This window comes from Micrasema longulum, unplaced genomic scaffold (genome assembly GCF_059751315.1).
Source record: "Micrasema longulum isolate JH-2025_06_02 unplaced genomic scaffold, ASM5975131v1 h1tg000886l, whole genome shotgun sequence".
In the NCBI taxonomy this organism is placed as follows: Eukaryota; Metazoa; Arthropoda; class Insecta; order Trichoptera; family Brachycentridae; genus Micrasema; species Micrasema longulum.
The window spans coordinates 84,158-102,261 of record NW_028278077.1 but is presented as its reverse complement, the minus strand read 5'-3'; positions in this window follow the sequence as shown (position 1 = coordinate 102,261).

Genomic DNA, 18,104 nt, shown 5'->3' with positions numbered 1-18,104 from the left:
AATAACGCTCAGCTAAAATCAAGTGAAGGTTATCACTAAAGCCCTTACAAGGCACTGCAGATTACACAAACACCTTGCTAGAATAAACCTCTCCAAAACTTCTTGATGTAGGTTCTGCAGTGCAGATGAGGAAACACCTATAAACATTTCTTGTAAATGTGATGCTTTACATTGTAAAAGGAGCCTCAGCCTCGGGCGACCACTGGTTAAAACTGAGGATACAGCCCCCGATTTTGCCGATTTTCCGCTCAGTTTTGCCAAAAGAAAAATAAAAAGCAGGACCCTTCAACTCTGGAACGATCGCTATTTGAGTGAGACAACCGGAAGTGTAACTAAAATGTTTTTCCCTACAATTTTTCATGCCAATGATTTCAGAAAAATGCAAAATGCTGGCTACGAGCTCACCCAGATGCTTACGGGTCATGGTGGCTTCATGAGCTACCTGCATCGCTTCAAGCTCTCAGAGATCGACAGCTGCCCATGCGACGATGAAACTCCTCAAGATGTCCCTCACCTGTTGATGCATTGCCCCTTTTTCAGCTTTCAAAGACAACAGCTGGAGGCGCGATGCAGAGGCCTGGGAGAAGATCTATGCGACATCCCATCGGTGATAGGTAATAAAGAACTCACACGAGAGGTAGTATCATACATGATAAATATAGCGCAGGAAATTGGTAAAATAAACCAAAGTAGGGAACAAAATGCCGAACACTCCTCTAGTGGAACGGAAGGCCTGTTGACTACTGCCAACAGGCCGGCTTCTCCTGAAGAGTTTTAAGTGGTTTCCTCTCCACGTGAGCAAATGCTGAGAAGTTCCTGATTAGCCCACATTAATATATCCCTCCTGATCCCAATAGTTTAGATAATTTTTAAGATATTTAATAGCAGAAAAATCCACTTTTTGAAATATAAACCTTGTATATTATAAGCAAGGTAAATAATAAAGCAACTCCCATATAAAAAAATAAAAAAATAAAAAAAAGTAGCCAGGCTCTTTATAGACCTGGGCTTGGAGGGGGAGATTTCGCAAAATGTAAACTATCGCCTTCGAAACAGTAGCCAAGCTCTTAGCAGCTTACGGGGACCCGTCACAATGGATCTTTACAAGTCGCAGTGACATCAGGAGCTTGAATAGCACCTATAAGAAAAATAATTATAAGTATTACAATATTTGAGTTTGTTTGTTTTTTGTCTATGAACATTTGGACAAACTCAAATATTGTAATGAAACCAACTGGTCCAAGAAGAAGTTTAAAAATTGAAAAATTGTTTTCAGGCGTTGCCTAGTATGTGAAATGACTCAGTCAGATGAATCTCTTCACAACAATAAAAATTTCAGCTCATTGATTTCACTAAAATCAACAGATGGAAAAATTGAAGAAATATGGATGTTCAAACATAGGCAAAATGGTGAATGTTACACAGTGTGTAAAGTGGCCACTTAAACCAGCCAATGACAGATCATAAGCCCTGTAAATGTCTTGACTTCCATATTCCCTTATTTAAGGTAATCTCCATCCCTGTTGTAATTTGTTAATTATAAGAATGTTTAACTCGATTTAAATCAGATTGGTTACAGTATCGGTCTTCTTCATTTTTCTCTTGGCTCGGAAACGAGTTTGGAGAAATTGATATGTTTTGTTTTGCATTGCAATTCTTACGCCGATATATTAAAATAACCTTCATTATTCGAATGCTGTAAAAATCACCGATTTTTGAAATTTACTTACCTTAACCTAAATAATACATATTTTTAACTGAATTCATTTACCCAAAACTGTAATAATTTTTTTTAAAAGTCAATCAATATGAACCTACCTACTTTTATGAAGTACTTTATCTTTATTTTCATATATCTATAGAGCTTATGCTTTCATTATTGAAATTCAATCCTTAAAAAAAATATATTTATTAGGTACAGATATGTTTATAAGAACTACATATTAACTTTTATAATAAAACGCTAGTAATTTTGTAGCTGTCATGTAAAAGTCCTCTGGGCGTATATAAGAAATGAATAAACAGTCTTCTTAGGGAATATTTCACTATCTAGTTGTAAATCCTGATTAACTTATAATATGTGTATGTGGATGTCCTACAAAATAGCATTAAAGTTTAAGAATCGATTTCATAATTTCTGTTGATTGCAACAAAATATAAATCTCATTTGAATCGTCGCCAAACGTAACTAGAGATATTTCCTGTATTTAAATCAGATTTAAAAATGACGTCCCCCACGTTATTATTATGACAGTTCTGCTCAATTTTTTATAGCGTGGGACACCATTTGAAAACGAAATAATTTAGTGAGGATTCGCGATTTTATGTTAAACTAAGTTGGTATCCTATCAACAAAATACAATTAAACTCGATTAGAGCTAGCATGAAATGCTAGAAACGTTATCTCCACACGATTTCGTAACCAGCCGAGTTTTGATAGTTAACAACCTAACAACGGTCAGTAATGAACTTATAACGTTAATTCATGGTAAAATTTCCTTTTTTATGCGTACTGACATAATTAACTAAAATAGAAAAAAAACTATGATTTTTATTATATTTGGGATTAAGAAATTGCATTGAAAATACAAGAGTAGAAAAATAATCATTTTTAAAACTAAAAGGAACTAAGAAAAAACACTATAGATCATCATCATCATCATTCCCTTTCCGCACCTAATTGTGCATAGGGCACTGTGTATTTAAATACCAATCCCAGCGTATCTTGATTATTTTTGTTACATAAAGGTAAGGTGATCAGTCTAACGCTTCAGGTACCAGTCTAGGGACTATAAAATATTCTAGTGTAAAAACACCCTTTTAAATGAAATTTCATATCAACTATGTCGGGAATCGAACCCAAGACCTCTTGCATGGTAGGCAAATGCGCTGACCATTACGCCATGAGGCCGACAAAACACTGTAGATAAAACAACCTCAAAGCCATAAAAAGTAACTTTAAATATTGATTCTAATTATTTATAACATGTAAAATACTGAAATTTATACCAAACGAAACGAGAGTGTAAGTGGATTTTGAAAGATGCGCGATTTTCGACAATAAATCAATAGATTTTTACAAACAGGGCATTCGGCGAATGTGTTGCCAGGCGAATGTGTTTTAGCATTGTTTCAATGGTGAAATCAGTTGGTTGATGAAAGTCCAATTTCTCTTGAACTAATTTAGTGAACATGATAGAAAAAAAAAAAAGGAATCAATTCATTAGTTACGTAAACCTTGACAAAGAAGCTTGTTTGTTTTGAAACCGGTCGGTGAAAAATAAAAATTAGTGGTTAAAAACAAAGTTGTTTTATTTATTTTATTGTAAACCTATATAAAATTGTAAATGGAACGCTGGACAGCCCTGATTTAACGCGACTGGTCAATATTAAAATACCTTCCCGTCGCACACGAAATAAGTCGGTGTTTGTCGAGGTGTCCAGCGGGCACAACTAATATGTAAATTCACCTATAGCTAGACTTCATCGCCTTGGTAATGAATATGGCGATGTTGATATATTTCGTTACTCATTGAGCATATTCAAGACCAAAGTACTACAGGCGACCGACGCGACTGAGTCTAGTCAATAAATCCTCGATCGTATTTATGTATGCTTAAAAGTTGGCCCGTGTTATGTTTTATATTTTTAGTTTATAAAACCCTTTTCAGTTTTCAACATTTTAAATAACGTCACTTTAAAGTTTAGTTTACCGGTGTAAAAAAAATTTAAAAAAAAATTATAATTATGTTTTATTTGAATCCTGTTATGCCTTATATTATAAACATAATATAATGTATGTATTATGTCTTAATAGTGTATTATGTTAACTATGTAACTTTATTTTTAAATTTTAATAATATATTTTTTTAAATTTTTATATTTAAAAAAATGTTAATTATGTTTAATGTGTAACTTTTTCTTATTATATAGTATGTATAATGTAAAAGCCCCATGGGCGTCAACAGAAAGAAAAAAAAAAAAAAAAAAAAAAAATATAAGAAAAGACGTTTTTTCGTCGTCCTGTAAAAATAACAATAATGACTTACGCGGTGTTATTTTCTAAGCAGCAATATGTTATTACGAATATTTATTTTTCCGTCATCTATATTGTGGTTCACAATCTATATTATCATGAAATCCCTTAACACCAAGGTATGTTTATATATTAAAACAGAGATGAAGAGTATTTTAGAGAAGGAAATATAGAATTCTCGGCATATACAGTTTTAATCTGTTGACGTTTGTGAAATTAAAGAGCTAAAACCTTTATTCATGCGGGTTGGTTTAATCTGATTGAATTATTTCACCTACGTACTAGGCACCGCCTGATTTTATGTATTTTTTAAAGTTCTATACTTCTTCATGGACCTGCTGGATTCATCATCAATATATTAAGTTAGTCTAAATGTTTGTAGACAAGATCTGGATTCAACTCCCTAGAAAGCTGTTAATATTAACACATTACAAAAGACAACATTTTTATCCAAATTTTTATAGACAACGACTGGATTCAACTCCCAGGCGAGCAGTTTATATTAACATATTACAACCGAGATGAAGAACTATCATAAGCTTATTACTATTCATAAGCCCCGTTCTTCATCTCTGTTGTAATATGTTAATATTAACAGCTCCCCCAGGAGTTGAATCCAGTCCTTATCTACAAAATATTGTTGATAAATCCACCTGGCCCATGAAGACGTATACAAATTTTAAAAAATATAAATATCAGGCGTTGCCTAGTATGTTGGTGATGTAATGCAATTGGATTAATCTCACTCGCATTAATAAAGGTTTCAGCTCTTTAACTTCACAAACATCATGTTATTTTTTCTCAATTCTTAAAATTGTTAAATTTTTTATTTATTTTATTATTTTGTTTAGCATTTTTTGTTTCTTGATTATGTCATTTTTTGTTTCTTTTTTATGATATTTGTAAACTTGCCAAGCACAAGAGCCAGACTCTTTTTTGGCAAATTCAACCTTAAGTGTCCCATTTATTTACTGAACGTATTGTTTATTTATGCTAATAAAGGTTTTTATTAAACAAAAAAAAATCAACAGGATGGAAGAATCGAAGGAGTGTAGATGTTCAAATATGGGCAGAATTGTGAATGTTACACTATGTGTAAAGTGGACACTTAAACCAGCCAAAGACAGGTCATAAGCCCTGTAGATACCTTCTTAATAAACGTATAACAACAGAGATTAAAAACTTTTTAGAGAAGATAATATAGAAGCTACTTCTATTAACAGCTCCCTAGGGAGTTGAATCCCAATTTATTTATCAAAATATTGTTGATGAAGGGATGTTTTTTTTCTCGCAAGTTTCAAGGGTTATTCCATCGATTTCATTTCATCCAATCACAGTAATTGAATGAAAGCGTCTTATTTTCGGTTTTAGGTGTCTCCTGGCAATCATCAGTCAGGGAGAGAAGTGTAATAAATTACTTAATAATATTTGTCTATTTGACTGCTTATCGGAAAATAAGAAAACCGTACCTGAAGACAGGTTGGAAGATTGATTGTGCTTGTTAACTTATTATTTGATTACAAGCAGGTGATTTAGCAAATTTCCTCGCGTTTCCGTCTTAAATATCGTAATTAGTAGATTTATTAAGCAATATTAAGACGCACATATACAGCAAAATAATAATAAACAAGTACCTTGTTTCCCCTACAGTGAGAATCAGTTAAACTATTGTTATAAACACTTCTTAATCCATTGCTGTAGCTCAATTAGTCGCAACCAATATAAGTGATCAGTAAAGTGTTCGAAAGACTTAGGCTATTCAAAAAGTCCCATAAAATGTTATTTGAATATTTTTTATTTACTGCTGATTTTACTGTTGTAATTTTGAAGTGCGCCTAAAAGCGATTGGACATTTATATTCATTGGTCAAATTTAAATCAAAACAAGTCTTTTTAAAATATTTAAGGTTCATACAGTAGACACTCTTTATAAAATAAAATATTTTATACAAATATATAAAGAAAGAAAAAGTAAAAGAATTTGAAATGAATAAGTCACTCAGATACCAACATAATATTAAAATTCCTAAATTCCATACAAGTCATGGTTAAAATAGGTTTGTCTTCAAAGGTGTAAAAAACTATAATAATCTTCCTAATGAACTAAAAACTATTAAAAATAATATATCAATAGTTCAATTTAAAGTTATCGCTTTCGGAAAGAAGAAAAAAATTGCTTTAAGGCAATATGCCCACCCTTATGTATGTGTATATAAAGTGTTAAATAAATAAACAAAACAGAGAGTTGTAATATTCAGTGAAAAATGTCTCGACTTTCATGTTTCGTTCTAAAAAATGAGAATACTAGAATAATAATGCGTCAACAGGGCTTGTATTTTTTTAAATATGTATTATCATCCCTTTTTTTTCTTGGTTCCTTTTTCTTTGTTCTTCCATACTTATTATCTGATTCCACATTCCTCACCTTTAATATAAAAAGCAAAATGGACTTTTTTAAAATTAAGTAAATATGTGCAAGCCTTATCTCCCAATTAAAAAACAGTTGTTATTTCGAATAAATTAGGTTCTTTTTTACGCATGTATTTTCGTTTTTTAGTACAAACTCTTGACCAACCCTTCCTTTGAACAGTCTGTTTTTTGGTTATTATTTTTAGGTTTAAGTTATAAAATTGCCATATAAAAAGAATTGTTTGCTTCAAATACATAAAGAGAAAATAAAAAGTATTAGTATTTCTAGGTCACAAAACGTAAGTTTGTGACCTAGAACAGGTGGTAATATCTAAATTACCAAATTAAAAACAATTACAGCACATTATTATACTTACAAAGGAATATTTTTCTTTAAAAAAAATGAACAAAGATAATAAAAAGTACATTCAGGAATACAGTATATATAAGAAAGAACTAAAAAGTTACATTTATAATTCTTCTTTATGTAACACTAATTAAAGATATCGTTTATAGTTTTTTTTTGTAATTCATATATGTTATCCTAAAAATATTATTAACTAAAATAAAATAAACTATTGTAAGACACACATTATGTACACAAGAATTGTTTTTTTTTGCGTAATAAGAAATGTTTATGTAAATATATGTATTTAATTAATGTAAAAAATTGTATTAAGTTCTAGTATTGTATTTGTTATCTGAATTAAAAAAAAAAGTTTTTTTTTACTTAAATTTTTAAAATAAATATATAATTAAAATAATACGTACGTATAAAAATAACAAGCAATTAATAATGTTAATCTTCTTCTATTTCAGACAGCTCTCCAAATTATGTTACCAATTTATGTGGGTGTGTAATACGATAAAATAATTTGCATCGTAATTAAGACCCTTGGGCATAATAAACTATATATTATATAGCTTCCATGATTTATGCAATAGTCCTGAAACTTGAATAACAAGTTCCAAGCCAAAACATGCGTGGCAGTTATGTGCAGTTTTAAAATAAATTAAAAGGATATGCGGTGGAAGGGAATTTTTATGAATAGATATTTAAAAAAAGGTTTTTTCGACACTCTCTTGCAGATGCCTCCCCGGTGTCTAACTAAAATCGATAAAATCAAAATCTCGTGCTCCCAATTTCCGCACCACAAAACTGAACCGATTAGAATACAATTTTTTATGTCGGTATCGTTTACGTTTTTCGTAAATAGTTATCATGAGTATCTCGATGAGTTCTGTTTATTCGTTCATTGACTTACAGTTAACCCAAAAACTATCACAACTCTCTTATCGTTGGTTGATTCTGAAGAACTGGTGACGCCATGCATAGTAGTTCGTTTTTATTTTTTAATTTTTTTCATACACTTTTTTAAGTTTAAAAAAATATTTTTTACCGGGCGCAAGAATACATTTGATTTATCCCATTAATCTTTTACGGCTGATCATCCTTATTGCGTTCCATTCGACCATGTACTTTGTAGCTGCAAGACGTTTGTTAAAGTTTTCGTGTGTAAATGTCATCAACGACCTAATCATTTCACTTTGAAAATTCATGAATTTGTTGTAATAAAAAAATAAGTACAATAGAGTAAATTTTTTCTTTAATCCCAAATTATTTTTTTTGCAAATAAAGCTGTTCAGGATGTTTTTTTAAGTAAACCTTTTCACACAGTACTGTGTAGAACGTATCCCAGTGTAAGAAAAGTTCTCATGTATCACAATAAAAAAAATATAAAAAATCTACGGTGCGCCTATGCGGAAACCATATTGCATAATATTTAAGTTATTCTGTCTTAATATTCCAATTTCAATGTTCAATTTCCAATATTACAAATTGTATTTCCAATAGCTAATTCCGAGAGCTTAACAATAATAATTAACCCTATACACAACGCAACATAAGCCAGAAAGAGATATTACAATGCAATATAACTAGACTTTAATAACCACAGCCGCCCATATAAGCTCAGGTGTTCTGTAGATTGAACACTCGTAATAGTCAACATAAATAATATACTATGGTCAGTCAACAACTAATGCCTCCTATTTTTTTCTACTTAAATAAATATAGTAAAGTGAAAATTTTGACGCTATTCCTCAAACCTCCTTCTACAATCTACCGCAGTACTTTATGCATCAACAGGTCGCAGCACTGCAGTCGCTTGCAAAATGGCCGACATTGATGTTCGTATAAAACAGCGTTCTGCGATTGAATTATTGAATGCAGAAGGTGAAACACCTATTCGCAGTCATGAAATAAGAAAAAATGTGTACGATGATGGAACAGTGGATGTCAGCACTGTTAGACGATGGGTTCGTCACTGTGACAAAACTGAAAATTAAACACCGTTGGCTGCCGAAAAGCGAAGTGGCAGGCCGTTGACTGCAGTGACTCCACGCAACATTCAGTGAGTCGATGACATCATTCGTGATGACCGCCGGATAACTACAGATGATTTGTGTCGCAGTCTCTCCCTCAGTATAAACACTGTGATGACGTTAAATCGGCAACTGAAATACTAAAAATTTTGTGCGTTTTACCACAATGAAAAACATGTCCTTGTTAAAAGATGGTCCAAAACTGTGGAAATGGAAGGATATTATATTGAAAAGGGAAAAATTTATCGTTATAATGCGTTTTTCAATTACAAAAATGTAATAGTATTATTTATGTGTAAAACTTTAACACCGGTATCTTTATTAAGTTCATGATTTGAGTCTATAATGTGGTTGGCGAATTCTGAGAAGTTATTATTACTAAGACATCTCATGTGTTCTTTAACACGAGTATCGAAATTTCTTGACGTTCTTCCAATGTAGACTGAAGAACAACAATTGCAATTTAATTGGTAGACACCCGAATTATTAAATACAGTATTTTTATCTTAATTATTTAGTAAAAATCTACCAATATTATTATTAGTATAGAAGGCAGGTTTGATATTACTAGGTAAAACTACTAGGTAAATAATAAAGTACTGAAAGTAAATAATATGGAGATTTTTTACATAAAGAAGGCTTTGAAAAATAATGTCCCATTAATTAATAATCAAGTAACTTTCCAATATAGTCCATTATTCGATATTTCATTGTAATGGTCACCCTACCCTCCCCCTCCCTTTTTCCTCCTTTTCCGATTGTTAATCCTTTTGAAGTATTAGCTTCATAAGTCATAAACCCTCGGTGGTGGCGTAGTGAAGCATGTGTCTAACCTGCATGTCGATTTTATATTTTTGCAAATCTACTATGGTGAAGGTGTGTAGTGATATTTGCATGTTGGTGTAGTGTTGTTGTCCTGACAAAGAGGCGGGTTACGTCTCGAAACCGGTAGACAGATAAGTCGGTGAGTGGTTTTATACAAATTTTATTAACATAATATTAGATTATAATATTTCGCGATACGTTGCAGAATGTGTGGTGTTGGGGATTAGGAAGGGGAGGGGCTAAGGAGCCAAACGTTACACGATTGGTTAATTTTTCAATAAAAAAGTTGGCCATATTGAAAAAACACCTGATTGTCTATTTGAGGAATATTATTTAATAATGCTTTTTATTGTGAAATACCTCCATGTTCATTGATTGAAGTCCTTTTTTATTATTTTAATGTGAAATTTTATTTCATTTAAATTATTTATTGATAATTCTTGATGGATTTCCATTTACTTAGATATCATTTATTAATTTAAAAATACTTGGTACACTTCCACTTATTAATTTGACTGATTAGCGCTTTCACCCTCTAATGGGCATCTTCAGACTGGTGAATATTACACAGTGTAAGAATAACTTATATAAAACTAAATATTATCTCAAGTGTAGGTACATTTAAAAATAAGTTGAAAAATATGCAAAACGCAATATTTCAATGGAACAGAGTGAGACAAATTTTAATAAATCAGCAGATAAATTCAAAAACTTACCCTTATTAGCCCCCTTAGTTGGACCCTGTGCATTGTAATAAAACAATAAATATTTTTTCATATAATATAATAATCTCTTAAAGTACACCGCCAACACATTATTTATTAATTTTTGGTCTCACTCTCTTCTATTGAAATATTGCGTATTGTGTCTTTCAACTTATTTTTTAATGTACCTACACTTTAGATAATATTTGGTTTTATACAAATTATCCTTACACTGCAAAATATTCACCAGTCTAAAAATGCCTATTAGAAGGTGAAAGCGCTAATTGGTCAAATAAATAAGTGGAAGTGTACCAAGTGTTTTAAAACCAATAACTTACGAGTAACATTATTTTTTGGTATGTGTATTTTTATACATACACAAATCTGGATTTCTCCCGAGGGGGAGTAGGTATATATTTTTTATTAATATCCCTACAGAGATGAGGTAGAATTTTTTCAAATTAAGGATTATGGATATTCGAGCGTTTACAGGGCTTATGACCTGTCATTGGCTGGGTTGAGTGGCCACTTTACGTTTTAAAATCAAAATGTTACCTGTGTCGATATTCGCTAACAAGCGGAATGGGGAATGTTGTAAAACGTAAAGTGGCCACTTAACCCAGCCAATGACAGGTCATAAGCCCTGTAAACGCTCGAATATCCATAATCCTGAATTTGAAAAAATTCTTCCTCATCTCTGTAGGGATATTAATAAAAAACTTACGAGTATATGTAAATATAAGTTATTACATCATGTAAAATTTTAACTCTTGTATCCTTATTGAAATCGTGATTTGAATTCATGAGATGATTGGCAAACTCTGAGAACTAAGTATTATTTAAATATCAAATGTGTTAATGAATGCGTATATTAATGCTACGTGACGTTCTCCTTATAAACCTTGATGGACACGTATTGCATTATAATTGGTACACCCCTGAAATGGTTCAATACATCATTTTTGTAATGACAATATGTAAAAAAAAATCCAATGTTATTTTTAATATAAAGGGCGAGTTTAATATGTTTAGGCAAGAGTTCTGAAATTTTAGTTGACGTTATATTTAGATATAGAATTATTCTCTATAACAAATTATTGTCTTTGTCTTTGTTGGTATTTACCGGAGGATAAAATAATTTATTGACCAATTTTTGTTTTAGTTTTCCATATAAAAGGGCATCAATTAATTTTGCGGTAAAGCCGTTATTTATAGCAATTTGTTTAATGGTGTTAAGTTAAATTTTAAAATCACCTAAATATAAAGGAAATCTAAACAATCGGTGTAACATCGAATGGAAGGTGGCAAACGCGCCAACGCGCCAACTCGATTACTTATCTCCACTCGATTTCCGTATTCATAATGTTTACACACGCAGAACTGTATTCATAATCTGCCCAGATACAGCTTGTGAGAATTCGGATGGTTAGATAAATATGTTTCTTTTTGGGTGATGCCGTGTGTGTTGGATTTGTTCCGACGTAACAAAAATAAATAAAAATGTGCCTACTGTTGACTGCGACATGGCACAAATTACTGATACTTCAAGACACTTTTTTCTACAAAACACTTAGTTTACCCTAAAAATGGCTCCTGCAATGGTAGCCGAAACGTCGGAACAAATCCAACACACACAGTATTACCCAAAAAAGAAACAAATTGTTTTTGAATGTTTACAAACAGCATTGGTTTTTTGTGGATCTCAATCAGATTCTCTTCTTAAATTCCTTATCATTTCAACCCATTTATTTCTACGTATATATGTATAGTTTTAACGAACCGGGGATGGAAAATATTTAAGAGAAGGAGGCATTTACAGGTCTTATGACCTGTCGTTGGCTGGTTTAAGTGGTTACTTTATACACTGTTTAACATTCACCATTTTGCCTGTGTTTGAACATCCTGATTTGTTTAATTCTTCCATTTGTTGATTTTAGTGAAGTTGAAAAGCTGAAACCTTTATTGTTGTAAAGAGATTTATCTGATCGAATCGTTTCACATACTAGGTAACGCTTGAAAACAGTTTTTCAATTTTTAAACTTCTTCTTGGACCAGTTGATTTATTACAATATTTGAGTTTGTCCAAATGTTTGAACTCAAAATTGGAAAATTGATTTTTGGCGTTGCCTCGTATATGAAACAATTCGATCAGATGAATTTTTTCACAACAATTAAGGTTTCAGCTCTAAAATTTCACTAAAATCAACAGATGGAAGAATAATTGAACAAATATGGATGTTCAAACAGGCAAAATGGTAAATGTTACACAGTTTGTAAAGTGGCAACTTAAACCAGCCAATGACCAGTTATAAGTCCTGTTAATGCCTAGACTTCCATATTCCCTTCTCTATAATGTTTTTTTTAATCTCTGTTGTAGTTTGTTAACCTTATAAATTTGTTTCTTTTTTAGGTGATACCATGTGTATTGGATTTGTTTCGACGGTTCTGGCTACCATTGCATGAGCCATTTTTAAGGTAAATTGATGGCTTCTGCAATAGTAACCAAAACGTCGGAACAAATCCAACACACATGGTATACCCAAAAAAAAAACGCATTGATAACAATGACCGTGAAAACCTTCGCAACTGGTTAGATAAAGTTTTAATGACAGTATAATATGTTCAATTCTATTTGGTTGTTTTTGATTGTTTATGTTAACTCTAAAAAAATAAGTGATTATCTTTAAGAATTTCTTATGTTAAATTTATTTTTTTGTTAAACGCGTTTAACGGGCGTTCTTTTCCAGTCCAAATACAAAAAATATCATCTTCATATCTCTACCATAAGAAAATACTTTTTGTTAAAACGTTTGTTAAGTTTTGACAACGGAGTTTTCAATGTTATCTAAAAAAATATCCACCACAAAAAGACTTGTGGACTAGCCCTTGGCCAAATTTGAGGTCTTTATACCTGTATACAAGCTTTTCTAGATCAAATTTAAAAGAAAGCCAGTGTCGCATTTTCTAAAACTCTGTTGTTCTTATCGATAAGTAATCTTTTGCTAAAGCCTCTATTTAAGTATACTTTTAAGGGTCGTACACAATAAAGGAATTTAAATAACTGTTCAAGTACCTAATTTAAAAAAATAATTTATCCGGATAATCCCATCCCGCCTTTGATATTAATATAAATCCACCCCATAAAATAATATGATATTATAATATATGCGAAATGTAAATTATTCGGGAGCCCTGGCGCAATATCAATCAACAGAAGTGTTTCATTTAAAATTGACGAGCATGCTTTTACATTTACCCCTTTACGATTATATATTATCATTGCAACGAATAAAAACATATCTATCTTGAAGATAAATAAAATACTCTCAAGGTGTATTTACTTAACTATTTTGTGGCGGTTTGAAGTTCGTACAAAAACATTGTTTAATTAATCGCACGGATTTAATCCCAATAAATAAAGAAATAAAAGATTTGAACAACAACGACAAACCATCACGCCGTTTCCCCGTAGGAGTAGGCATAGAGGATAGAACGACATATCACTATATCTTGGCATACAGACCTCGCTTCCTCTACATTCATACATCTTCTCATGCACGCACGCCGATTATTCCTACTTTTGACATGTCCATCTTCAAGTATTTGATGGACCTGTCAACATTTTCTTTCAAGATCTGCGCAGAAAGCTTATTGAAAATTTTAGTAATTGTACAATGAAGTGTTCTTTGGCCATACTTGTTTACAAGCCTCGGTACTGACAAGCCTTCACGTTGTGCTAGCTTTGTGTTATGTGTATGTATATACCTTTTCTGGTAGTTACTATCAAATCGATATCTAATAACAAATTTAAGCCATAGATCTTCCGGCTTTTCGTAGATCTCTTCACGACTTAACAGTGCGGGATAAAGTTGGATTGACATGGTTCAGCTCAAAGTTTTTGGCCTTTTGTTTTTTTTAATATACTGTATACAATTATTGTTTTGCCCTCGTTTGTCTTTGCTAAATAGGTTTATGTTCTTTTTGTTCAGTTTCTTGCATTTATGTTTCTTCGTGTAACTGTTGTTATTGGCTTAGGCCGTATATTTATAATAAATAAACAAATAGCATTTACGGACAGGCACCCTTGATTTTTTAAAACTTCTTCACAATATTTTAAATGATCGCACTTTGCCTGTTTAGCTGAAAGAGCTCTTCCAACCTCTGTCACAACATGGACTATCGCTTCGTTCTAGTAACCAAAAAAAACCTTTTTAATACCCTTTCACCGCTGTAATTTTATTTCCTCGTTTTTCACAGTTGTAGCTGCTCGACTGTGGAATAATCTACCCACTAATATTAGACACACTCCTTATTTATTAACACTTAGATTACGATTGAAATGTCACTATCTAAATATTTGAATTCCTTTTTCCTTCTTCTTTCCTTCCATTTCCTCTCCACTCTTCATTATAAAGTTATAATATATTTTTTGGTTGATTTTTTTTTTTAATTTTGTATTAAATATTTAGATTCAGTATAATTTCTTAAAAAATGTCCATATTATTTTAATTTTCGCAAACTGAATGGTTTGGGCAGGTAAAAAAAAATATAATCCAGATTTGTGTGCAGGTACACGAACCATAAAAAAATGTTATAAAAAATTTGGTAAAAATATAAGTAAAAATAAATGCGTTTACTAGTACTTAATTTAACTCGGCTGATGAGTCTTAACTACATAAAATAAAGTAATCTGCTAATTAAATACTTAACTTCAATATCAATGCATAGATGGCGCTTCCAACTCGCTTATGGATGGTTTCTTGATTCGTAGCATATATACAAAAACCAAAAATGTTACCTGGTGTGGATATTCGCTAAATAAGCGTAATGGGGAATGTTGTAGTACCCACATAAAGTGGCCACTTAACCCAGCCAATGACAGGTCATAAGCCCTGTAAACGCTCGAATATCCATAATCCTGAACCTTGAATTTGAAAAAATTCTACCTCATCTCTGTAGGGATATAAATAAAAATAAGAAAAAAATAATTTAAGGCAATATGCCCGCCCTTATGTGAATATAAAGTGTTTAATGAATAAATAAAGACCATAGAACTCACGAAAAGTTAGAGTCATGAGTCATAGGATGCATTTGAGTATAACCAAACACAATTTGATATATCCCGACCGCAGGTTTCGGTTGAGCCAAAGTTTTAGCCAAAAATTGACTAAAACTAAAACTGCGGCCGAAACTCGTTTTTGAAGTGAAGTCCAGCCATTTCTGCAAACATTTGAACGCACTCAAAATATTGTTCCCGAAAACATTGAATAAAAATAATGAGAAGATGGTTTGAGCGTATTGCCACGCCTTCCGCGCGTAAATCATCAGCCCCTTTCTAAATCTCTCCCCACCCAGCCGGGTGGGTTCACAGTGGGCAAACTTATCTCATGTAACGATACATTCTGGGTTGTTCCGGGTTCTCTCCCGGGCCTCGTTACACGCGTTACTCAGTGGAGCAACAAGTAGGTGCTGTAATAGTTCATCATGCTTGTACCAGGGTAGAATCCTAACCCTCTAAAGTCAGCTGGGGAGGGAATTGGGCATAGAAATTTAAATCGTTTTCCTATAACATAAAGGCGACAATTAACAACTTACAATTGAGCGTTGTCATGTAAAAAGTAGTCAGTCCATAATTTTGAAAAATTAGGTGCTGGTGTTATCGGGTGAAGTAAGGTCAATTATATGTTCTGCTTACAAGCGCCAGGCTATTTTTTTTGTAGCAACGCATCAAATAATACCTATTGCACCCATAAAATTTTGTTTTAATTAATCTGTTTTATGTATTTATCTTAATAATAAAAATGCAATTCCACCATCAAATGTCGGTAAAAAAAACTAAATCGAGCGCTCTACTATCTTTTCCTTTTCCGTCTTATCAGCCTATTTCTCTCCACTGCTGGATATTGGCCTCTTCCAAATTTGTCCATATTTTTCTGCCTTGAGCACTCTGTTTTTATCCATGTCCCACAAGTTCTACGATGTTGTCCGTTTATCTCGTCTGTGGTCTCCTTACTTTCCTTTTATTTTTGTAGGGTCTACGATTCAGCATTCTGGAGGTCCACTTATCAACTTCTCGTCTCGCCACATGACTCATCCACTACCATTTTTGGCACTTTACACTCTTTTTGTGAAGTTGGTCACTTTAGTACAGCGTTTTATCTCCTCATTCCCTATTTGGTCTTTATTTTTGTTCTATTATTTGTTTCTAAAAACGTATTTCAGGCTTCCAAAAGCAGCCCAACTAAAACCAAGCTCTAACATGTTCAGGTTTAATTAGTGATATAAATCGTAACATGCACACATAATTTGTATAGATATTCCATTCTCTGCACTTAAAAACTTAGATCTAGATGTTTCAGAAAGGTTTATTCTAAGGTGTTTATTCGATCCGCTGTTCTCAGTGAAAACTTTAGTGAAAACCTAAATTAAATAATAACTGAAAATCAACGTAAAATACTTGTTTGAAATCTCTATTTTGAACAATATTGCTTCGGACGTAGACATTTTTCACGTCTCTGCGGAAGTTTTTCGTTCCAAAATTCTCTTCCTTTTTTAACATATTATTCTCAAGGTATTATGTATACCGGCGTGTTTTTTTTATATACACATAATTTTATTGACTTCCTTTTTTTATGTGTATAAATTAAGATACTCTTTTTTTTATAAACACAAAAAAAAACAAATTTAAATAATTAAACCTACAGAAAATGCCTAGAGGCTACTTCTAAAACTTTTTCAATTTGACCCACCACCGCCACGCACGTATTTATTGAGCCAACAGGCTTTACAAGTCAAGTATGAATAATTAAATTATTATGAAAAAAAGGATGCATTTTAACACACAATTTGTGCAACCTTATTTTGTCATTATTACTTAAAGCAATAACTTTGTGTTTGAACAATTTATCAAATGTTGGTACCTACAAACAGCATGTGTGCTATCAGAAGGTAAGTTTTTTTATTTTTGTGCAGCTACTATGGAGACAGTATAAATTGTTATTTGCATATTAGTGTAATATTCTCCTGAGGAAACCAGCAGACATAGAAAAGTCTACAAGTGGTCATATATGTACAATTATTAGAAGCATTTAATTAATTTAGTCATTCGTAGAGAACCCAACGAGAGGGTTAATAGTTAATACGCTCACCGAACTATCTAAAGTATGACCCCATTTAAAACTTACCAGCGTGTGTTGTAAGTCGAATTATGTGAACTTAATGAAAACTTTTAATCTCCATCCTTAGCAAACCAAAACAAACAAATAACCCATCACATCGTTTCATTGTAGGGGTAGGCAGAGAGTATAAAACGCCATATCGTCGGTCCACGTGCATAACCGCCAGCCTACAATTTTAGCAAAAATTTTATTTTCGTATGGGGGGGATTTTTCACTCTGATTGGATGTTACCTAATCATACGATACGCGTGGGACCAATAAGTGAGCTTTCTGAAGAAAAACAGTACCACGGATCGGAGTAAATAATTAATTATTAAGACAGGGTGATTCGACGGTTAACCGTCGAATCACCCTGTCTTTTTTTTAATATCTTAAATTACACTGTATAAAATTTTCAATATTTAATGTATGTATTTTTTTAATATATAATGAAAGGACAATGTGGCATATCCCATTTAACAATATTTGAACCTTTGCAGTTTCTTAACAAAAATTAGTACAAACAGTTTAAATAAAAATAGCGGTTTTTAAAAAACTTGTATAGTAGTTGAACTTTCCATGTTTAGAT